The sequence below is a fragment of the Pelodiscus sinensis genome, chromosome 2 (assembly GCF_052426305.1).
Source record: "Pelodiscus sinensis isolate ZL-2025 chromosome 2, ASM5242630v1, whole genome shotgun sequence".
Classification (NCBI taxonomy): domain Eukaryota; kingdom Metazoa; phylum Chordata; order Testudines; family Trionychidae; genus Pelodiscus; species Pelodiscus sinensis.
The window spans coordinates 15985617-16010538 of record NC_143053.1 but is presented as its reverse complement, the minus strand read 5'-3'; the positions used below and the strand labels follow the sequence as shown (position 1 = coordinate 16010538).

The following is a 24922-nucleotide window of genomic DNA, read 5'->3' as shown; positions in this document are numbered from 1 at the left end:
TACACGGTGGTGGCTCGTAATTCCCAGCAGTTACATCACATCAAAGTCAGCTAAAAATGAATTCAGTAATACCCTTTTATTCTATGGCCACATAAACAATTGCTGTGGCTAGCACAAGCACATATGCAATTGCATTAGCGAAGTGGTCCATGCAATTCCGAACGAGAGGGTTAATAGACTATTAAAAGTGGCTGAAAGTATGACAATGTCTGGGATGAGACTGATCAAGAAATAGATGAAAGGACAGGAGGAAAGACAAGGAGACCCCAGAACAAACGAGTTCAGTTTACACGTGAAAAGGTTCCTTCCCATTCAAAAGTGCCAGCCTTCCAAAGGTAATCTGAGGCCTGAAAGATAAATTGTAATCTTGGGGCCTCTCCCCACCTACCAGGAATAAAGATATTTGTGATCAGAATTCAGCAGAACCATTTTGTGGATTATAGACAAGGCAGATAGAATCCAGCTCACTCCTCCATGTGTGCATTCGCTCTACAAGAGTGAAAACGTGTGTGCGGCCATCAAGAAATGCATCTGAATCACACACGAGAATCAGATCGAATGAGTAAGTCGGTACTATTTTTACATAGTTCCTCTTCTTATTATAACCACACTTTAAATGCACACTACTCAATTCATTTTGTGACAGCTCAAGAACACAATATGGTTGAATTATAGGCTGGGATGAATTTTCCTCTCGCGACTGACTCCAAGAGAAAGGCACAAAACAAAACAAACCTATAGAAGATGGGCAGATGTCTGATTAACCTTGTGCTGTTAGGTGAATTCATTGTAGAATGCATTACCACATCCTTGCTAAGGATACTTCTATCTGTCCCTCACACACGAGCTCTGGCAAAGCTTGTTCTAGATGACCTCATACGTCTGTGCAATTTCTAGTATCTATGAATCTAAAGAAGAGCTAATGGAGAAAGATTTACTGGAACAAAGAAAGGGGAAAATAGGCCATAAGAAATAAATTAAAAAATGATCTCAGAGCATGTTCTAATAATAAGTTAATCTATTGGGAAAACTCTTAACATACACTAGACAAATCTGACTGAATGCCTTGCATAAAATAATTTCTCAGGTTAGGAATGTAGGTCAAATGACACATTGAAGCTGAACTTTCAGAAAACAGCAAAATTATCAAATGGTGATTCTGGCCTACTTCAGTCAATTAGCCATTAATGTACAGAAGAAACCAAGCTGGATTTATCCCCATGGTGGTGTATCAGGCACTGTTTTTCAGTCACTGCTATGAGATTGTAAATGCTTCCTGGGTGCCAATGAAAAGGAAGTTCTCAATGTTTACTTGTAAGTTCTTGCATCCTAGGGGGCAGAGACTGAATACTGACGAGTGGCCAAATTTTGGGCCACTTAGCTTGATTTAAGAATAACTTCTTCACCTGAAGTAGGAGAGGACCATTTATAAGATGCAATTAACTGTAAGATTGCAGTGGGAAACAGGCTAGACTAGACCATTTAGAGGGCTTTCCCACTATAAGTTGCTCTGATATACATCCGTTCTGCACTTAATTGTTGATGATTGTAGGAACTCATGCATTATAAGTCCTCCCATTCCCCACTCTGAAGTCAAGCAAAAAACCCCCCAATTTGTACAAATGGAAGTCAGCCATGGGCAAGCTGTTTTGCTATAAGTCCACTTTTTTGGAATGTATCTTGGACTTGTAGTCTATATCTACACTGCCGGCTTTTGCCAGCAGAGAGAATGCAAATGAAGCGCTGATTAGCATTTTGTTGTGCTCCATTTGCATAATTTATTTGAGCTGTTTCTGTGCAAAAACAAACAGTGTGGGTGTTTCCTTTTTGCTCAAAAAACCCTTTTTGCGCAAGATCCTTATGCCTCTCCAGATCAAAAGATAAAGATTTTGCACAAAAGGGGAGTTTTGCGCAAAAAGGAAACATCCACACTGCTTACTTTTGCACAAAAACCCCTTGCGCAAAAACGGCTCGAATAGATTATGCAAATGAAGTGCAACGAAATGCTAATCAGTGCTTCAGTTGCATACTCTCTGCTGGCAAAAGCCGGTAGCATAGACAAAACCATAGTGAGGATGGTCTGTATGTTATTTAGCAAAGCCAGAAGGATAAAGTGGGATGGAAAAACTAAGCTTAGAGACATAGGAACAGAAATAGTACAATAAATACCAGGCTGACATACATTACAACAGTGATGTCCAAACAACCCTACATACCTCAGCCTTTACACTTGTAAAGAAACATGTTCCTACAGTTTCTTTAACTGTGATAAGAAGTAGCATAAGACACTCATTTTGTGTTTGGTTCCTTAAAGAACCAATTGTGGGAATTAACAATAATGGTTGGGGTACAAAGATATTAAGGATCTAGCTCCCATTTTACTCAACTGTCATGTTATCTGATCTTTGGGAAATAACCGGGAAGAGAAGTTTGCTGGGACATTGCTTAGTGCTTGTGGGTTGAGTGATTCTGTGTCTGCAGTTGCAAATGGAAGACCCGTTAATTTTAAATACATTTTACAGGATTTTACTTGATTTAAAAATTATAGGTAAATCTCATTGGTTTGCATGTCAAACGTTGCCTCCTTACCCTGAAGCTATTACAGGTAGTCCCCGACTTACGCGGATCCGACTTATGTCGGATCCGCACTTACGAACGGGGCTTTCTCGCCCCGGAGGTCGAGGTGGCGGATTGCTACCTGCGAGCTCCGGGGTGAGAAAGCCCCGTTCGTAAGCTGCTCCGGTGCCCCTGGTCTGCTGGAGACCCTCTCCAGCAGACCAGGGGCACCGGGCGGGTTCCCGCGCTTCTGAGGCTTTGCCAGAGCAAAGCCTCAGAAGCGCGGGAACCCGCCGCTGCTGCGGCTTCAGTCCCGGTGCCTGTGGTCTGCTGGGGACGGTCCCCAGCAGACCACAGGCACCGGGACTGAAGCCGCAGCAGCGGCGGGGTCCTGCGCCTCTGAGACTTTGCTACAGCAAAGCCTCAGAGGCGCGGCACCCCGCTGCCGCTGCGGCTCTGCTCCCTGGTCTGCTGGAGAGGGAACCGCCGCTGCTGCCGCTTCAGTCCCGGTGCCTGTGGTCTGCTAGAGCAAAGCCTCAGAGGCGCGGCACCCCGCTGCCTCTGCGGCTCTGCTCCCGTGTCCCTGGTCTGCTGGGGGGGGGCGGGCGCAGCTAGTGTGGCCCTCCCCCCCCCCCCCCACAGCAGACCAGGCTTTTGTTTTGAACCCTGGGGCAGAGCAGCTGGGGCGCTGCCGATTGGTCCTGCAGCGCCGCTCTGGGCACTACTGGACCAACCCGGCAGCACCCCAGCTGCTCTGCCCCAGGTCCTGATTCAGCCGCTGCTGGTCAGTTTCAGCAGTGGCTGAATCAGGACGCCTGGGGCAGAGCAGCTGGGGTGCTGCTGGGTTGGTCCAGTAGCGCCGAGGAGCGGTGCTACTGGAGCAACCCAGCAGCACCCCAGCTGCTCTGCCCCAGGCGTCCCCAAGTCAGCCGCTGCTGAAACTGACCAGCGCTGACTACAGGAAGCCCGAGGCAGAGTTGCTCTGCCCCAGGCTTCCTGGAATCAGCCGCTGATCAGTTTCAGCAGCAGCTGACTTGGGGAAGCTTGGGGTTCTTAAGTTGAATCTGTATGTAAGTCAGAACTGGCGGTCAGTTTCAGCAGCGGCTGAATCTGGACGCCAGTTCCGACTTACATACAGATTCAACTTAAGAACAAACCTACAGTCCCTATCTTGTACGTAACCCGGGGACTGCCTGTATTTCCCCTCTTTTGTAAAAAAGAAATCTGAGGCTCAGAGAGCTACAGGGTCGGCTCCCATGCAAGTAAGTGGAAGTTTTGCCACTGATTTCTGCAAACAGGCCAGAATCAAGGCCCATTTGAAGAGGGGATGTAAAAATTGAGGGCAGCAAGATTGAGTTCAGGGAAAAATCAGTTTTCCAGACTGAAGGCAAAGCACCTACATTCTTTGGCTACATGTCTGCGCTGTACTGCCAAGAAGCATAACTTAGAAGGCACAGCCCAGGTAGTGGCAAGACTATGTTGGCTTCAAGTCACTTTTCCACCTTTGGAATTCTGGGTTCAACTTTCCAAATTCCCTTCTAAACTTAGAACCACCACAGGGGCAGCTTTCATTTATGGGGCAGCTTTTATTTCAATTCAAATCCCGGGCTTCATTTGCAAGTGCGGTATGCCTACATTACCCTCCTAGGCTGTGTCCAGACTCCATGCCTCCGTCGACGGAGGCATGTAGATTAGCCAGATCGGAAGAGGGAAATGAAGCCGCGATTAAAATAATCGCGGCTTCATTTAAATTTAAATGGCTGCCCCGATCTGCCGATCAGCTGTTTGTCGGCAGATCGGGAGAGTCTGGACGCGATGCCCCGACAAAGAAGCCTTTCTTCATCGACACAGGTAAACCTGGTTTCACGAGGCTTACCTGTGTCGATGAAGAAAGGCTTCTTTGTCGGGGCATCGCGTCCAGACTCTCCCGATCTGCCGACAAACAGCTGATCGGCAGATCGGGGCAGCCATTTAAATTTAAATGAAGCCGCGATTATTTTAATCGCGGCTTCATTTCCCTCTTCCGATCTGGCTAATCTACATGCCTCCGTCGACGGAGGCATGGAGTCTGGACACAGCCCTAGTTCGAACTAGGAGGGTAGTGTAGACTGAAGGGTATGCATGGAGAGGCATGCTGTGGCTCACCACCCTAGCAACAGCCTGGGGGAGGCCACGGGAAGAGGGGTGAGCTCGGCATGTGGACTGGAGAGGTGCGGGCATGTGACAAACAAAGCCATATATGGAAAGGTTGAATCAGATTGGTTTAGAAGTTTGTGTTATGTAACCTGTAACCATGTGCTATAAAACAGCAAGGGGAGGGTCTCCTGGCTCGAGGGGCTCTGGCTGATTTTAGTACCAGGGGCTCTCCCTTTGTGCACATTGAATAAAGTATTGAATTGAATTGAATCGAATTGAATTGAATTGAAGACCCTTGATTCTGCCCAGCACCTGAGTCTCTGGGAACCGCAAAATCCCAACAAGACACGCCCTCAGTTAGGCTAGGGGGAGAGGTAGATAAGTTGGAGGGCAGAGATAGGGTCAAGAGTGACTTAGAAAAAATTGGAGGTTTGGGCCAAAAGAAATCTGATAAGGTTCAACAAGGACAAGTGCAGAGTCCTACACTTAGGAAGAATCCCATGTACTGAGAGAGGGAGGATGGGAGGAGCGGGGTAGGAGCTGTCCTGTGGATTCCTGATGCTGGCACCGGGCCTCCTGCTGGCTGTTCCTACTCCAGCCACAGTAACCCAGCAAGAAGGCAACCACTTACAGCTTCCTGATGAGTATCTTTGGTCATAATTGTGTAAATTTTCCAATCCCATCTGCATCTGCCTACTACAAGATTCAGCAACAAAACATTTAGTTATGTCAGCTCTTCAGTGAAATGTAGGAAACGGGAAGGAGAAGAAATCTTTTCTCTGCATTCAGATTTTACAAGTCACTCCTTTAAGAGACTGAAGCATTTTATTGTTTTAATATAACCATCTCCAGGCCCTCCTACCGACAGCTGAACTTTAACAATATAAAACAAGCTCCTTCACTGTATTTTAATCTTTATAATGAAACTTCTTTGCATGATCATTTCTCCTGATTGTGTCAGGTTATTACTCTCTGTCTAGCAATTTTTTACAACATATTCCTACTTATAAAAAAGTCATACAGTATAAAACTAGGGCAACAGAGGATTTTGAAAGCTTGCAGAAACCACTCACAAGAGGTATAGTCCAAAGCCCTTGGCCTACAGACAAAAGAAGATGATACCGAATAGAGAACACAAGATGAAGGCTTTTATATATCATTCCTTTTACTTAAGGCTTAAATTCTTACAAACTATTTCCCGGAGCCCAGGACTCAAGTCATCAGCCTGCAGGAAGTACTGGGGCTTCAAACCCATGAGTCACACAGGGTCTCAGGGCTTCTGCCTCACAAGAAGCACTAGGGTTCCTGAAGGTTTGAAAATATTTATCAGAGCTCTATTCCAAACAACTCTGGTTGAATTCCAGCTTTGCTTTCATTGCTATCTTCTCCCTTCTCACTCAGAGAGATAGGACTTCCCTTGACGTATTCTCAGCATGGTCATGTAGGTAAAGAAGTTTCTAAAGATCCCACGGGATCAGACGAGGAGTGTTCATTTCAATGTCCTGGCCAAATTTTAGCATAGCACCAGACAGACCACACCTGTGGGAAAATCTGTAAGAGGGTTCTAAAAAAAGTGGTGAAAGCATACCTCTCACGTGTGCCCCATTTTTCAGAACATCTCTCGGACTGGCCAATAATTTTCAGTCAAAACTTGATTGAGCCTGAAATGGAATTTTTGACACTGCAAAATTTCTTTGGAAAGTGTCTGCTGATCTTAAAAAAAAAAAAAAAAACTTGGGGGGGAGGGAGCCCCATTTTTGTACCAGCTCTAGATGAGACTTGATGTAATCCCAAAGTTCCCTGGGCACCATGCAAATCTGACGTCTTTCTGGCTTCACTGAAAGGAATTCACACCACTGGAATGTTAAAATCAATGGTAATAACCTACTGAGGAAGGATCGTGGGCTGGGGAACACTCTCTGTCAAAAATGCTATTATCTGTTTCCAAGTCACTGAAGAAAATGATCTGATCTGTAAGTATTCAAATGTCCTAATAGATAAAGCACAAGAGAGTATTAGGTCGTGTCTGCTACAGACCACCAATTAAACTAGAGAACAGGATGGTCCCTTGCTTATGCACATCTACAAAGCGTAGGGGAGAAAAAAACTGTGATCGTGAGGGACTTCAATATGAGTGACATATGCTAGTGGAATCACGCTGCCTGCACTAAAACACCCTTGGAATTTCTAAACAGTACAGATGACATAGTTCCTAGCTCAAGAAGTCTGGCAGTCAACATGGAAGAATAATTTATTAGACCTTGTCCCAAAGGAAAAAAGAGGAACAGATCTCAGAACTAAAGATTAATTGAAGCTTAGGTACAAGTGATCTTGGGAGATCATATTTATAATGTGCACCCAGGAAAAAAAGTTCAGTCAAGCAATATATATACATGGCACTTTAACAGGGTCAGTTTCACAAAGCTAAAAATAATTATAAGCCAAATCAGCTGAAAGTAAGAATTTAATCAGAAAATTGAAGTGATAATCGGGAATCATTTAAGAACACCTTACCCGATGCCCAGAAAAACCCACAATCTCACAATTACAGAAAGATGTGCTGGTTAAAACACAAATATGGTTGAGAGGGAAAGCGAAGGCTGCAGCAGAATTAATACAAGTTGGACCTCCCTGGTCTGGCACCCTTGGGGCCTGACTGGTCCCAAACAAGGAGATTTGCCAGATCACAGGAGGTCCCCTGCCATTGGTGTCCCAGTCCAATCCCCTCCCTGCTGGCTGCTTCTGGCCTGCGCTCGGCCCTGGGCTTCCTGAGGCTAGAGCTTCCCAACTACCACCGGCCCTGGTGGCACCAGGGCTGGAGTTCCCTGGCCAAAAGAACTGGAGCTCCTTAGCCACCGCCGGCCCCACTGACATCGGGGTCAGAGCTCCCCACATGCTGCTCACCCCCATTGGCACGGAGCTCCCAACTAAGTCTCCGGCCTCCCCTGCCATGATCCTAGCCCCACCTCCAGATCACTCTGTCCCCAGGCTCCATAATCCAGGAACATCCATGGTCTTGCCAAACCATAGATGTTGCTGAACCAGAGAATCCCAATTTAGGGAGAAATAACCTGTATATAATAAACAGAAGAAAGGGGAAGTTTACAGTAATAAATATAAATCAGAAGTTAGGAAAATTGGAAAAGGAAGCAAAGGGACACAGGGAAGAAATTATGGCCAGCAGAACCAAAGACACAAAGGCATTTTTAAACCATTAGGAACAAAATTGTACTGGTCAGTTCATAGATGGGAGTGGGAGAATTATCCATAATAATTTAGAAAAGGCAGAACTCTTCAATAAATATTTCTGTCTGTTATTGGGGGAAAAAAAGGCGATACCATTTCATCATATGGTGATAGCACGCTTCCCATTCCATTAGTGCCTCTGGAGGATGAAGAAAAGAAAAGCTACTAATGTGAGACATTTTTAAAGCAGCAGGTGCAGAGAATCTGATCCAAAAGTTTTTAAAGAGTTCACAGCAAAGCTTTCTGGATCATTAATGCTGATTTTTCTATACATCTTGGAGCATTGAAGAAGCTGCAGAAAATGGGAATAAATCTAATTTGTGCCAATTTTAGAAAAGGATAAATGGGATGACCCACGTATTTATGGGCCTTCAGCTGAAACTTTCCCAGGAAAGCTAATGGCGTGGCTGATATGAGATTACATTAATGAATAATTATTAAGAAGGGCAATGTAATGAATGCAAATCAGCATGTGTCTATAGAAAACAGATCATATCAAACTCATATTTTTTATGAAAGGAAACTACAAGTTTGGCTGATAAAAGCTAATAGTGCTGATGTAATGGATTTCTGTAAGGCATTTTACTTGGTACTGTACAAGATTGGATCCAGAAATTAGAACAGTCTAAAAATTAACATGATACATATTGCATGAATTAAAAACTAGCTCCCTAATTGGTCTAAAAAATAGGTAATAGGTAATCATCATGGAGATGGTGTGTTTCCAGTGGAATGCCACAAGGATTGGTTCTTGACCCTTAGACTATTTAACATTCTTATCTATGACCAGGAAGAAGAAGAAAAAATCAGCTAAAGTTTGCAGATAGCATAAAAACGGAGGTAATGGTAAATAATGAAAATAATGCTAAAAGAACAGAGGCCACACTTACAGGATGGGGGACTCTATCCCAGGAAGCAGTGATTGAACAGATCTAAGGGTTGTGGTCAGCTGAAAATGAGCTTCCAGTGCAATGCTATGGCCAAGAGAAATAACGTGAGATGCATAAAGAGGGGAAGGATTAGGAGTACAGGCAGTCCCTGGGTTACGTACAAGATAGGGACTGTAGGTTTGTTCTTAAGTTGAATTTGTATGTAAGTCAGAACTGGTACATATTGTAGGGGAAACTCTAGCCAAACATTTCTCCAGAGCTCAGTTTTATTCTCCCACACCTCACTTCCCTCAGTCCTTTATTCTTAAGCTGAGGTGTCTGCTGAGAAAAGCCGCTCCGCGTCTCCCTGGTCTGCTGGGGGGGGGCGCTAGCTTCGCGTCTCCCGGGTCTTCTGGGGGGAAGCAGCCAGTGCGGGGTTGCCTCACCCCGTTTGTAAGTAGGGATCCGATGTAAGTCGGATCCATGTAACCCGGGGACTGCCTGTACAGAGGTTACTTTGCAGAGTCCATTTTTGAAGCCCAAAATTCAGGAAGGATGTTGAGAAACTGGAGAGAGTTCAGAGAAGAGCTGTGAAAATGTTTATGGAATTAGAAAACATGCCTTATGGTGACAAACTTCTCTTTGTTAAGAGTCTAAGGGGTGATTTGATTATAGTACTTGTGAAACAACAAACATGTGAAAATTGGCTTTTCCATCTATAAGAGAAAGGTCGAACATGATGCAGTGACTGGAAGTTGCAGCTAAATAAATTCAGAAATAAGGTGTAAATTTGTAAAGGTGAGAGCAATTATCCAGTGAAATAATTTATCTAAGTTCTTGGTGGATTCTCCATAATTGACAATTTTAATATCAACATAGGATGTTTTTCTAAACATATATATTTGTTCTAAGAATTATTTGGGGGAAGTTCTCTGGCCTTGGACGGTTCTTTCTGGCCTGGGAATCTATGAAACTACGATTACATAGATAATTGTTTACACTAAAAGAATAGATCCCACAGGATTTAAGTTGCTTCATGGACAATTAATGTGTCACCTTGGGTCTCTGTCAGATAGTCTGTCCTACATTTAGGATTTGACAGGTTGTGAATCACTAGGAAACAATGTCAGGAAAAGCTGCCCTCCTATCAGGGAAAAGGAACACTTGCCACAATATTTTTGTGTTGTGCTAAGTTCTTTTTTGAACATTCCATGTAGAATTTGCATCCTGAAATACGTGTGCAGACACATAAGAAGTATGAAGCAGTAGGGTGCATTTCTGGAGCACCCAGTAAACAAATCAGTAGATGGATCACAAAAACATAGGATTAAAATATAAATCTACAGGCTTTTGGGCCCCCTTGTTTGTTTGGTCTGTGTCCTGAATTTTCACATCACAACATTGGTGATAGTTTTCTCTGCATCTCAAACAAAATGGACACCAGCAAGTCATATGATTGCAAAAGGCAAAACTGCCCTACTTTTCAGACTTCAGAATCTACTGCTCTTTGTTTGTTCTAGGATAGGGCAGGCAAACATTCTGTTCCTTAACACTCTTGTCTAAATGTGTTTGCCTGATTTTGAGAGCGTAGGGCGTGCTGCTGTTACCAATCTAATCTGGCAGCTTCTCAAAGGAATCATTAGTCATTCCTGAACACTGCAACAACAGGAGTTCCTCTGTGAATCTGCCTGAGGTCTCCTAGAGAGTGTGAAATAAAATGTGATTTTCTTGCAATTCTCCCAGTATTTGGTATTTCTGATATAGCACCAGCACTTGGATTCATGTGAAAATGTGAGAATTTCAGCTTTCGTATTTTAAAAAGAACCTTACACTTCCAGTCTCTGTGACTGAAGAGGAAAGCTTAGGTGCATGACGTTGCACTTTGCACTATTAAACATCATCTCATTTCTATTACTCCAGTTTTCCAGGTCATTCAGATCTTCTTTCATGATATTCTGATCCTCATTTTTATTGGTAACACCTCCCAACTTTGTATTGTCTGCAGATTTTATTAGCACACTCCCACTTCTTCTAACAAGGTCATTAATAAAAAAAAAAGACTAAAAAGGGGTGGGATAGTTCAGTGGTTTGAGCATTGGCTTGCTAAACCCAGCAGTGTGAGCTCAATCCTTGAGGAGGCCATTTAGGGATTTGGGACACAAATCTATCAGGGATGGTACTTGGTCCTGCTGTGAAGGCAGGGGACTGGTCTCAACTCAATGACCTTTCAAGGTCCCTTCCAGTTCCAGGAGATAGGCAACCCGCACACCTTGGCTACATCTAAACTAGCATGATTTTCCACAAATGCTTTTAATGGAAAAGTTTTCCATTAAAAGCATTTGTGGAAAAGAACATCTAGTTTGGCACGGATGCTTTTCCGCAAAAGCACTTTTTCCGCAAAATGCCATTTTCGCGATCGGGGCTTTTTTGCGCAAAACAAATCTGAGCTGTCTACGCTGGCCCTTTTGCGCAAATGGGAACAGCATAGTATTTCCGCAAGAAGTACTGATTTCAGACAGTAGTAAGTCAGTGTTCTTGCGGAAATTCAAGTGGCCAATGTAGACAGCTGGCAAGTTTTTCCGCAAAAGCAGCTGCTTTTGCGGAAAAACTTGCCAGTCTAGATACAGCCCTTGTGTGGTTACTGAGCAATGTAAGTGGAACCTAGACCATAGCAACAGTTAAGATCAAGAGATCTCTATGGTGTGAATTAGGAGCCCGCTGGCTTTTAGCTCAGAAGATAGAGGCTCCTATACTCAGCTCCAGAGGTCCCAGATTCAAATCCACCTCGTGATGCTTATATAAGCACTAACAATAAGCATTTTGCCATATCAGTTGGAAGTGACAGAGGTGGAGAAAGACCAGGGCATATTGGTTGAACTGTGAGTTACCAATGCGATATGACTATGAAAAAGGTTAATGCAATCTTAGGATGCATCAGGCAAGGTATTTCCGGTAGAAAGGTAGAAACTGGGAAGCATTTGTACCATTATACAAGGCACTGCTGAGACCTAATCTGGAATACTGCATGCAGTTCTGGTCTCTCATTTTTAAGAAAGATGTATTCAAACTGGAACAGGAACAGAGAAAGGCTAGTATGATGATCAAAGAAATGGAAAACCTACCTTAAGGGAGGAGACTAACGTTGCTTAGCTTGATTAACCTAACCAAAAGAAGACTGAGGGTAGATATGATTGGTGCCTATAAGTACATCAGAGGGATAAATACCAAGGCAAGAGAGAAGTCATTTAACTTAAGCACCAATTTGTACACAAAAACAAATAGGTAAACTGGCCATCAAGAAGTTTAGGCTTGAATTTAGATGAAGGTTTCTAAGTATTCAAGGAGTAAAGTGGGGTAAAAATCCTTCAAGACTGACCTTAATATGGTTATCGAGGGGGATAGTATGATGAGGCTGCCTACAATGGCATGTACAATAGGATATCTGTGACCGCTAGCAGCAAATATCTCCAATGGCTGGGAAGGGCTCTGAGTCTACACTCCATGGGAAGGTCAAAGTAAGATTATGTAGCTGGAGTCATATCTTACATCACGTTTCCATGCAATACACAAACCCAGAGACCGACAGGAGCAAACACTCATGTTGGCTTCCCTTATGCCACGTGAGGAGCAAGACTACCTGCACCGATGCGGGAGCCCTTTGAGTCTCATCTACTGGGTCTATACTACCCCCGCTGAATTGAACCCCAGATGATTGACCGCAGCAGCACTGATCCATGTAGTGGCAGATGTGCCCTGGGTTACTATGGAGACTTCTGTCCCATGTACCGGGCCAGTGGGTCTTGTCCACATGCTCAGGGTCTAACTGATCACCATATTTGAGATGGGGAAGGAATTTTTTTACAGGTGAGATTGGCAGAGACCTGGCCATGGGAGGTTGAAGGGGCTTTCTTTCCTCTTCAACCTGGGGCACAGATCACTTTGGAGGTTAACCTCATATAAGTAGAGGCATCTCTAACTTGAAGCCTTTAAATTATGACAATTTATTATTCTTTTCAAGATTATTACTGGAAAACTTTATTTTTGTAATTGCTCAACTTCTTCTAATTCAGGGGTGGGGAATAGTTTTTGGTCCCAGGCTGCCCCAAAAGGGCGGAGCCTCAGACAGAAGGGGCAGGACCTGGACACTTCCGTGCTTCCCCACCCACAGACACTGATAGGTCTGGGGGTGGGGGAGCATGCAAAGTCTCTTCCCCCCCTCCCCAGAGAGAACTGCCAGCTGTTCAGAACAGCTGGAGGTTCTCTCTAGATACCCATGTGCCTGGCAGTGGGAGCAGGGAGCAAGAGACTTCACATGCTCCCCCCTGCTGCCCTCATGTCAATCAGAGCCTGGGGAAGGGGAGTACATGAAGTTTCTTGCTCCCTGCCCCCGCCTTGCAAGGGAGCGATGCACTGAGAGTCAACCACAAGTTGAGCAGAAGGACGGGAGGAGACTTCACATGCCACGCCCTGATTGGCCTGGAGGTGGGGAGGAGTGCGCAGAGTCTCCTCCCACCCTCCCCCACCCTGCCAGGAGCACACAGTGCTTCTAAGCACCGCGCACTCCTTGCAGGGCGGGGGCAGGGTGGGAGGAGACTTTGCGCACTTCTCCCCCACCCCCAGGCCCTGATTGGCGTGGGGGCTGGAGGAGCGACAGGGCCTTCACGGGCCAGATCAACTTGCTTGGCAGGCCGGATCCAACCCACGGAGGCCCTTTGCCCACCTCTGTTCTAATTGGATATAGGGTGTGGGAGAGGAGGAATCAAACAAGGGAATGACTTAAAAATGAAAGAGCTGACTGTCCTATTTTACAGGGAGACACATCTCTTAATAACTGTTACTTTCTGCTGTTCTACTAGCTACGTTACATCATGTCCTTCAACCAAAATGAAAGACATATTGTGCTAAAAATAAAGGAAACAGGAATTCACTTGAAGGAACTGAAATCCTTCACAACATGAATATTCTGACAGTGCTGAAGCTGACTAAGGAAAGAAATGATGGAATAAAGGGAACAATTGTCCTAATAGTCATTGCAAAGCTGGAGGAAAGGACTTTAAATAGTCTGGGGTTTTTTTTAGAAACTGTATAGTCACTCTATACCTGTTCCAGAGCCTGCCGAACACAATGTGAGAGTTTCTATAGATTTCAGTAGCCTTTGGATTAGTCCTGTAGTGAAAAAACAGACTACTTCTGCTATTAGAAATGACACCTTACGGGCCTAATTGTAATCACATACCAATAGCTTTAATTCAGTATTTGGTCCTGCCATGGGGGCAGGAAACTGGACTCGATGACCTTTCGAGGTCCCTTCCAGTCCTAGTATTCTATGATTCTATGATTCAGGAATAATTCCACTGGCATCAGTCAGCTTACAGTGTCTCAAATTAAACCAGAACTATATTGAAGGAGCAGTCTAATTAAAGCACCAAAACAGTCATTGTATTTTCTTTATATTGTAATACCACTAGTTACACCCCTTTTTATTACTTAGAGCTAGACGGTTGCTTGGAAATGCATCCAGCCCGGATGAGTCCAGAATCCCAATGGATGTAAATTGATGTAGTGAGTGATTTCAATAGGCCTATTCTGATTTATATCCGCTGAGTATCTGGCCAATGGTTTCTACAAATATTAAATGATTACATATGCTTTTTTTAAATGAAATATTTACCTGCTTATTGAATAAATATAATACAAAACAAAACACACCGCATCTGTTGACAGCCAGATGGTGAAAACCATCAAAATGGAGATTCCCCCATTAAAGATATCCGTATTTAAAGTCAAACTAAGACAAGTGCTTCAAGTGACATATCTATCTAGTTACCAAATGCATGGCAGATAAATACAATGCATGTCCCCAATTATGAAGGCTTACTTTCAGCTCCTGCCATAAATAGCAGGCTTTGGTCTGTTTAGACTGAAGATGTAAGAATGCACGGTTAGAATTTTGTCTTTATTCTGTGTTTTTTCACCAAGGACTTTTATTTTACTCATCATCACTAGCAGTCAATGCAGAGAAAAAAAATAATGGGTGCAAATCTTCATTTATCCACAGGCCAAAAAGTATGTGTTGGATGGGAATTCAAAACCCAAAACAAAAACCATGCACTTAAAATAAAAGACTCAGACATGGGAATTGATCATGGTCATGACAAGCCATTTAAAATTTCCAGCACCTACTCAGCATGGGGTGTCCTTCACGCAAGAGCTAGCATGAAGTAAAAAGCACTGTACACTCAGTACATTTAGCAGCTAGATACAAAGCTGTCTCTACACTACAAGCTGCGGGTGTAATTCCCTTGCTCATGTACACATGCTATCGCTCATCTAGCTAGCACAAATATAAGTAGCAGTGTTGCCGTGGTAGCACTGGTAGAGACCGAAGAAGAATAGCTTAGCTCTGCCAAGTACATACTCACCTGATTCAGGTGGATTTGTACTTGACACTACTAAGCCATACCTTGGCTGCCATTATCCAGGTTACCAAAGCTCCCATTTATAAGTGAGCTTGAGTAGGTGTATTCCAATAGGGGAATCACACCCTAGCTCACAATGTAAATGTAGCTTGGATGCACTGGGTATCTAAGGATTTTGTGTTGTGTCTCGTTGTTTTGCTCCCACCATAAGATTATATTTGGGGCAGAAGAAACAGTTCAACCCAAGATATCATGGATAAGAGATTCTAACTTGTGAAAAATGGGAATAAATTTGGCCTTGTTTGTTTCCTTAGCAATATCTTTCATAGGTAGCACTTACAAAGCAGCCTTGCACTTTTCCCTCTTTAGTCTCTCTTGTTCTTCAGCTTAAAAGCATTTTCTCCATTGTCTTTCAAATGACATCTCATGTGTCTTATAAGGAAAGCAATCAGATACCATCTGCAATATACGAATGTAGATATTTAATTACAAAATATTGTAAGCACACCATTTCCTGTCTTTCTAAATTCAAATCAATTGTTCAGTCCATGCAATCTATAGGTCATTGCTGATCCAGTTCTAACGAAAGTTACAGCCATTGTGGAGGTCTTTAAAATGGCCTGAAGTTTCTTTCTTCTTAATAGTTTTCTCAGGTAGAGTTGGAGGTGGCAGAAGCTTCCTAAAAGTGAGGGGCCGCTATTAAAAGTGTGAAGGCCATGTCCTCCTGACTCTCCTTCCCCAGTTCTGACACCTCTGAATGGAGTAAGGTACCATTTACAGACAGAGGGCCTGATTCTTGTCCTGCTGTATAAATCTGGGTAATTTTGCTGAGTGCCGATTCCAAAATCAGACTTGAAATTTGGACCAGTTTCAGGCTCCCTCACTCAGAATCTACAGTGAGACCAGTTCAGATACTGTGGTCTATAAGAACCCAAACAGAAAAGAATGGAAATACAGTATATCAAGTAGTGTCTTGCACTGGGAAGACACAAATGAATTAAGGCAACCAGAACTGGGCCTACAGAAATGACATACAGGCAGTCCCCGGGTTACGTACAAGATAGGGACTATAGGTTTGTTCTTAAGTTGAATTTGTATGTAAGTCGGAACTGGCTCCAGATTCAGCTGCTGCCACTGAAACTGACCAGGGGCTGACTACAGGAAGCCGGAGGCAGAGTTGCTCTGCCCCCAGCTTCCTGGAATCAGCCTGATCAGTTTCAACAGCTGCTGAATCTGGAGCCTGGGACAGAACAGCTGGGGCGCTGTCATGGGACCAACCCGGCAGCACCCCAGCCGCTCTACCCGAGGCGTCCCGCAACAAAAGCCTGGTCTGCTGGGGGAGGGGGGGCGCACTAGCTGCACCCCCTCCTCCCCCAGCAGACCAGGGAGACCCGAACAAAGCCGCACAGGCGGAGGGACCCCGCTGCCCGTGCGGCTTTGCTCCTTTGCCCCCGAGCAAAGCCGCACAGGCAGCGGGATGCCGCCTGTGCGGCTTTGCTCCTGTCTCCTTGGTCTGCTGGGGGGGTCCAGCAAAGCCACTGGACCCCCCCAGCAGACCAGGGACACCTGAGCAAAGCCGCCGCCTGAGCAGCTTTGCTCGTTTGCCCAGGAGCAAAGCCGCCCAGGCGGCGGGACCCCCGCCGCCTGGGCGGCTTTGCTCCTGTCCCCCTGGTCTGCTGGGGGGGTCCAGTGGCTTTGCTGGACCCCCTCCTCCCCCAGCAGACCAGGGAGACTGGGAGAAACTTTTCTCACCCCGGAGGACACGGGTGGCGACCTGCCGCCCATGAGCTCTGGGGCAAGAAAAGCCCCGTTCATAAGTGTGGATCCAACATAAGTCGGATCCGCGTAAGTCGGGGACTGCCTGTATTTCTCTGGCGATCTCTAAAGAAAACCTAATTTCTAGTAAGGTCGGTCTGTCTGGAATCTTATCTGGAGTATGTATGACGTTCCCCAAATGCTTCTTGGCAATTTGTCAGTGTGTTGGCATGCTGTTAGCGCACTGCAGAGACACAAATTTCCATGATGCAAATTGCTTATTTTTCTTAGTTCTTCACGTTGTGTTTTTTTTAAAACTATCTCTAAGCTTCCCATGGCAATCTCTGTTTTGATGACAGAATTATTAACAGTGGAGGGGAACGATGGGGGACTCTCAAGCTGAACAAACACAAATACACTGGCGCAGCTCACTGGTTGCTGTTGCGTGTGTCATATAGCAGTTTATGAAACAGGAAAAATTCTACTTATCACAAAGCAAGTCTCATGGGAGGTAAAATAGTTGGTAAAGCAGCATTAAGGGGATGCCACAAATAGCCTTTTTGTCTTAATTAATCTACTATTTTAAAAGTCTCAGGGGATAGCTGTGCTGGTCTGTAACTTTAAAAATTATGAGTATACCTGTGGTACCTTAGAGTATCCAAAATAGATAGGATCATGAGCTTTCATGAGTATAACCCACTTCAACAGATGAGTTGGAGTGAAATAACAGAATCCAAGGCATATATATATACACATATAGACAACAGCAAAAGCTGTTACCTATCACCTGTAGGATCTGTGTTAATGAAGCCAATTAAGTGGGCAAAATGTATCCCATTCATAGCTTCTGATGTGAAAATACAAATGTCAAAGGCAGGGGAATTGGCTTTGTAGTGCGTTAATGAGTTGATATCTTTATTCAAGCCCAGCTTGACACACCAGCCCTGGGAGCTAACCCTGCTGCATCTCTGCCTTTTAAACGTAGTAAGAGCCAAGCAGCATTTAAAAGGCAGAGCCGCAGCAGTCGGGAACACAGTGTAAGCGGGGACTGCTCCCTTGTGCCGGGTCCCACACTGTGGCTCTGCCTCTCCTGCCTCTCCCTCTAACCCTGAACCGTGGAGATGGTGCTGGGGGGGAATCGGCTTTTAAGCCAGCTCCCTTCAGCACCAGCTCCTGCTTCCTCCCCTATTGCTGCCCATGATGTAGAGGCAGCAAGTGGGGGTGGAAATGCGAGTAGTTGACTCAACTACCCGATAAGCCTAGGTGCATCAGGTAGTTGACTCTTCGACTACTCTTTTACATCCCTAGTCCTAAGGCCACACCCAATTCATTCACTGGCATCATCTATCCTGTGCACTGAGGCAGGGATCTGGTAGAAGGGCATCTTCAACCTCCTGCATTCCCAGAGGAGCTGACAGCCACATGGGGCCCTGGGCAATGAGTCGTGGTGGGTGGCTCCCCACCTTGGAAGGAGGGGGGTCTCAGGTGGAAGGGATGGGGCTGAGGCAGCGAGTGCGCCTTCTTCCTTCTCCGCCCCTTCCCCCCCCCCAGTCCTCAGCACCGCCCACAGTATGACTTTTTTCCTCCTTGATTAATTCCCCTCACTCTCCTTTCTCTCCCTCCTAATCCCTTCCTAATCCCTTCCTCACAGGGTCTGTACTGCAGCTCTGTACCCTCTATCCTCTATCTTTTCCTCCCTCCTTTCCCTCAAGATTGCGCTTTGTTTTCCCCACTTCCATGTTCCTTCTAACTCATTCTCTCCTTCTTCTGCTTGGCTATGTCTATACTGCCGGGTTTTGTTCGGTTTTTCAGCTTGTTTTTCGGAAGAGGCTGTTCCGACATTTGGCCCATCTACACAGGGCCAAATGTTGGAAAAAACTCCTCTTTCAGAACATCCCTTATTCCTCATAAATGAGGAATACAGGGATGCCAAAAGAACACACCCGTTTGTTCCAAAAAAGCGGATGCATTCCCTGGATGCAGCAGAGTTTTTCTAGGATACCTGGTATCCCGGAAAAATTCTGCAGTCTAGACATAGACCTTGTTCAGTCCACCTTTCACTGCATACACTTTAAAAAACATGCAGCTTAACATGGCATCTTACTGGTCAGTGTGTTTGCATGTTAAACCCTTTCCCATCCTTGACCTGTCCTGTCCGTAAGCTGTTCAAGGCAGCTGTGTGTGAAAAATGCCTCATACAATTGGGTCCTGATACCTGATATGGTACCTTTAGGGGTTCAAGAATAATAACCATTTGTGTTTAAAAAAGATGGGGGCCTATTAATAACAAAAATAAATTAGCTCCTCTTGGAGGAAATACAATCAGAACCACATGCCATTTTACAGACACAATACTGCCAAGGAAACAGATTCCCTGCCCTAAGGAGCTTAATATAACAGATGTATGGAACCCCCAGTACTGCACGGAATTATTTTAAAGCATCTCTGCCATTAGCATATTGGCTCACAGTCAAAAGAAAGGAAGGCAAAAGAGAGAAGTGTAAGAGAAGTGACAGCTGATTTGCTTAACTATATGAACACAGACCTGCAGATTAAGCATTGCTAGGCTCTGACAAAAATATATTTTGCAGCAAGGCTGGTAAACCTTAGATTCGTAGCCTAAATATAGTTTTAATATAGGCAGTCAATAATCCTGTGACAGGTACAGAATTAACTCATTAATCGTATTCTCATCTTTTGTCAAAAAAAAGCCAGGAACTACTAAAATCCACAGCTACAGGTTTTGGTTTATTTTGTTCCCTGAACATGAGGCACTAGCTACTTTGCAAGGCAGGACAGAGATTAAAAAATGAAAGCAGCACCGTATGTGGTGATGCTGTCGAATCTCAAGAACTAAGCAAGATTGCGTTAGCTCAGAACCTGGATAGGAGTCTGCCACATGGCGAAAAAATTAGTGACTCAGTAGATGACATTTCCTCAGTCCCCAAATGTCAACAGACGATCAATGTCCAGGCATGGCACTAGGGCATAGGATTCTGCAAGAGGTGCAAGCACTTTGAATGAACACAAGACTAAGTTCCTGATGACTTGTGGTTATTAACCATCCTTCGCAATTACAAAAGAGCAAGATGTGTTAGCTCTGGGCCCAAAGGTTCACAAATTACTTTCAGCCTTTCTAGCTTCTGCAGTTTTCATTATGTATGGCACTCTTCTTCATTTCCTGATTTAATCTGTTACTGCGGGGTGTTGCTGTGTGCTGTTACACAGCTGCTATATTTCACCCTGGAGCTGGATATATTTTTATTTTGTATTGATCAGTATATTCCTATTTGTGAAGAGCTTTTGGAAGAGATGTAATACATAGATTTAATATATTATTAATTATTAATAAATCATCATCATCATCAGTAATGGTCCCGAGAAGAAAAAAATACTTACCAGTAAAAGAAGGTCATAAGAAATTATTTCCTCTTGAATCCTAATTTACATTTAAGCTATACATCTTTCCTGAAGTTACTTTTCACACTTCCATGAAAATCAAGAGGCATTTAAATCAGTCCTTGGAATCCCCAACAGACCAAGAGCCATGGCATACAAACATGTATAATATGGACTAATTTGGTTAATGCCACTAACACTACTGCTCTGTAACATTAGCAATGTTGGAGGTGTTAGGTAAGAGGCATGAACTTCCTCCGCACACCTAGTTATTCATTTAAGGCACTTTTTCGGCAACCCCCACTAAAAGGAGTGAGAAAGTTCTAAGACTGACAGTTTGACATAAAAGCAGCATAACTTCACACACACATTATACATATGGGATTATCCTGCTCTCTTAACATGTTTAATTCTGATTACCACAAATCCAACAGAGGAAACAGAATGGATAGACACTGGTCAGCTGACAGTCTGCTCAACAGTCACAGCAATCTCAACATCTGTCATGATGGAAAGGAGGAAAAACCCACAGAAAGCACCTCTTTTCAGCAGAGGCATACACGGCCAGAAAAAATGCATACATACATTCACTGTGGCTGTCAGACACTGGAATCTTTGATCCAAATGCTCCTTTGCAACAAGCAAACCTTCTTTTCTATTTCACAGCTGCTAATGAAGCGCTCCTGAATAGGATTTCCAAGTGACGGCTAGGAATCCACTGGGAATATAACACTGATGGCAAAGAGCCACCCTCAACCTGACTAATGCCTAGGCTTTGATGAAACAGTTTGAACTTCTTGTTGCCTGAGGCTAGGAGATGGGAAAACTTGTATTCTCTGCACGTCTGAAAGGACTCTCGTGGAACTGGAAGTAGCTTTCTTCTCCACCCATATGGTCACGGATTCCAAGGCCAGAAGGAACCATTGTGATCATTTCGTCTGACCTACTGCAAAGTAGCTATGTGAAAGGTTAATCGGTTAACTGGTAAGCATCACCCTAAGCGCGTGATGCTTACTGGTGCTGATTAACCAGTAACTGGTGGAGGCTGGAGCTCCCTGTCTGCCATAGGTAGGGGCTGTTCCACCACTGCAGGGATGCACTGTGGACAGGGACTGCTCTCATCCTGTCTCTGCTAGTCTGAAGAACCCATTATCAAGCACTTGTTCCCTATGCCGGTACTTACAGACTAATCAAGTCACCCCTCAACCTTTTCTTTGTTAAACAAAATAGAGTCAATCATGGGAAGGCAGATTTTGGCTCTTTTAACCCTCTCCAATTTATCAACAGCCTTCTTTAATTGTTGGCACCAGAACTGGGCACAGTTCAAGAACAAAACAATCTCTCTATTCCTGCTCAAGATTCCCCTGTCTATGCATCCTACAATCACATGAGCCTTTTTAGCCACAACATGGCACTGGGAGTTTATGTTCAGCTGGTTTTCCACCACGACCCCCTAATCTTTTTTAGAGTCACTGCTTTGCAGGATGGTGCCTGCATTCTTTGATCCTCCTTGTACAGATATAGCCATATTAAAATTCATGTTTGTTGTGCCCATTTAACTGACCAACCCTGAATGCTCTGAATAGGTAGCCCACCAACAGGGCAGGGGATAAAGAGGAAAGCAGCTCCCGGCCCTTTAAATCACCACCAGAGTGCTGCCAAAGTGCGATGCAGAGCCGCGTACCACATGCTCTAGACTGCTTTTGGGGGGAGCAGGCCCCTTCCAGAGGCATGGAGCCAGCCTCCCCCACCCACCCATTTTACCCAGGGGCCTGGAGAGTCTGTCAGCTCCACCTGGTGACAGGCTGTCTTCATTAGTTACCACTCCTCCAGTTTCTGTGTCACCTGCAAACTTTATCGATGATGATTTTGTGTCTTCTTCCAGGTCATTGATTAAAATGTTAAACAGTGGCAGCACAAAGAATCAATCCCTGTCAGACCACACTAGAAAGATACCTGCTCAGTGATGATACTATTTACAATTACACTTTGAGACCTGGTGGGAAAGATAATATCTTGCACAAACTTCTGTTCTATTTGAGACCTGTCAGTTATTAAACAAGTTAAAATCAGGCTGCGTGCCATAATAATTTATAAAATTCTACCTTTTTTTTTAAATCAAAACATTGTGTGATACCATATTTTACAGAAGTCTAAATCTAACACATCAATACCTAAAATGTCCGGTATTTTCTGAATTTTTCCCTGGCCAGGAGGCAAAAATGCCAGGCACCTGGCAACCCTACAAACACTCAGCACCCAGCCTCCCCACGAGACCCAACACCCCCAGCCCTCCGCCCTGATGCTTACCTGGTTCCCCAAGGCTGCCAGCACAAAATGGCTGCGGGCCAAAAGACCTAGGGGAAGCAATGCTTCCCATGGGTCTTGGTGCTCATCCGCTCCCCTGTTCCTATCCCTGCACTAACTCTTAAAGGGGACATGCTGTTTTAATTTTTTTTTTTGGCTTACTTGGAGTCCTTTTTTTTCTCAACAACTTTAGTCTCCCCCCCCCCTTTTTTTCCCTTCAACAGAATTTTTTTCCCTTTGGGGGGGGGGGATCGATATTTTTGTTTCAACCATCTGGCAACCCTACCAGGACCCACAGGCACCCTCTTAACACCACTAGGCTGCCCAACATGGCTATGCTAACATGCAGGCGTGGGGAGCACCACCAGGACTGGCCTGCACAGCCCCACACTCCACCCACAGGCCTGGGGAGTGCCATAGGGAGGACTCTGTGGCTTTCTTCTCACCCCTAGGCTGGGCCCTGTCACCTCGGCCCCAGGCCAGCCTCCTGCTCCCCCATTCATATCCAATTATCTAATATATTAAGTGTAGTTTGCAAAGTTTATTATTTGTTAGGTAACCTGTTTTGATCTATTTGTTATCTCTTTAATCACTTTGGTAGCTAATAAACTTGTTTTTGTTTTAATCTAAACTTGTGTGCTTTGACTAGAGTGCTTGGGGGAAATCTCTGCTTGGTTACCACAACCCTGTATTGCCCTCCTCACACTGAAGGAGAGGCAGACCAGTAATTAAGCCCCTATATTGGCCGTATTTGACTACGTCAGTACTGCTCTGGGGTCCTAGGCTGGGAAGCTGGCAGTGCAACTGGGTATGTCCGTACCTGTGTGAACGCTGGTATAAATACAGGCTGAAAGACTTTGAAGCTGGTCACAGTAGTACAATGTAAGAGGGAGCCCAGGCTGGTGCATCTGGGGCCTCAATGGTACCCATTCCAGGTGGCACTCTGATGGGAACGCATCACACTAACCTCTCAGCCAATGGTTCTTTTCCATGCCATCCACTCCCACGCCTCACACAGCAACAATCCCCCTCCCATTTAGGAACATAAGACAGACAGAGTGGCCACTGGCACCTGACACACCTATTGAGCCAAGACCCTCCGCGTACACTAGGCCATACTCCTTACTTTCCACTTCCCCACCCCCAACCCCAAATATCAACTTAGACTTTCGTATGAACCTCACAGCCTGTTACATACTCAGTGCTCACCATGTGCTTGAGCTGAGTAAGTCTAATTGGGTCAAATTGATGAATGAGCCTCTTTCACATCAGGGGCTCGTGCAGAATTCCTCCCTCAATTACACCCGTATCACATGCTCCTTTAGCAGAGGCAATAAAAGCTTGTGTCTGAATCAATACAAAAATGATTTCATTTTCCAGTGAGGTAAGGGGATATATCGCCCATTGTGACTACAGTGGAATGTTAAATGGCTGTAATAATCACACCAATAGAAATAAAGCACCAGTGCCTCAGAGCACTTGGCGAGAACGTGCATGCTCAAGGCCCATTGATTGCAGGGAGCTTTTAGCTTTTTAGCCATGTTTCTTAACAACTTTCTTAATATGTTTTTGCTGAAAAGTTTTCCCTGCCTTGGATGCCAGTGTAAGACAATGAAAATGACTGCTGTGTTTTGGTCCAGGGCTGGATGCATTTCACTAATGGCTGAAGGGTCTCTACATCCACGCACTGCTCACAAAATATTTTAGAATCTCACTAAGTGAAAAAGGCTAGACAAGGGAGAATTCTCTCTATTGAACGTTCAGTTTAACATCATGGCATCTGAGGGTATGTCTGTGCTACCACCCTAGTACGAACTAGGGTGGTTAATGTAGGCAACCAAAGTTGCAAATGAAGCCCAGGATTTGAATTTCCCGGGCTTCATTTGCATCTTGCTGTGCACCGCCATTTTTAAATCCCCACTTGGAACAAGGCGTACCGGTAGTTTGGAATAGGAAGCCTAATCCGAACTACCTAGTCCATGCCGCGTGTAGCCGCGGGCACGGAGTCCGAACTAGCGGGGATTTAAAAATGGCGGTGCCCGGCAAGATGCAAATGAAGCCCGGGAAATTCAAATCCCGGGCTTCATTTGCAACTTCGGTTGCCTATATTAACCACCCTAGTTCGAACTAGGGTGGTAGTATAGACATATCCTGAGTGCCTTTGTAGTATTTACCCTCACAACACCCTAGTGAGGTAAGAGAGTGGAATTATCCCCATTTTAGAGATGGGGAACT

The 24922-nt window shown here is 44.8% G+C and overlaps 1 protein-coding gene across 1 annotated transcript in view; it reads right to left on the bottom strand.

Moving 5' to 3' along the window:
* KCNQ3 (potassium voltage-gated channel subfamily Q member 3) overlaps positions 1–24922 on the bottom strand; it is a 271766-nt gene that overhangs the window by 167494 nt on the left and 79350 nt on the right. The window lies entirely within an intron of this gene.